The sequence below is a fragment of the Hylobates moloch genome, unplaced genomic scaffold, assembly GCF_009828535.3.
Source record: "Hylobates moloch isolate HMO894 unplaced genomic scaffold, HMol_V3 SCAFFOLD_23, whole genome shotgun sequence".
NCBI lineage: Eukaryota > Metazoa > Chordata > Mammalia > Primates > Hylobatidae > Hylobates > Hylobates moloch.
Genome location: NW_026652298.1, coordinates 37,432,705 through 37,432,962, shown reverse-complemented (window position 1 = coordinate 37,432,962; position 258 = coordinate 37,432,705).

The following is a 258-nucleotide window of genomic DNA, read 5'->3' as shown; positions in this document are numbered from 1 at the left end:
GTGGGCGGGCCCGCGGGCGGCATTGTGGGTAACGTAGCCTTGGCACCATTGGCTGAACTGGCTCTTGGGGGCGTGGCAACAAGGCCGAGTGGGCGGGTCCGCGAGGTGCACTGTGGTTAATGTTGTCCTCAAATGTACGCATTGTGGGTAACGTAGTCCAGCACTTTGGTGACCGCGCGAGCGTGCGGCGACTCTGCAGCCTCTGGGCCACTCTCCCAGTTACTCTTCCACACCCGCTCTCCTCTGGCCTGAAAAAGT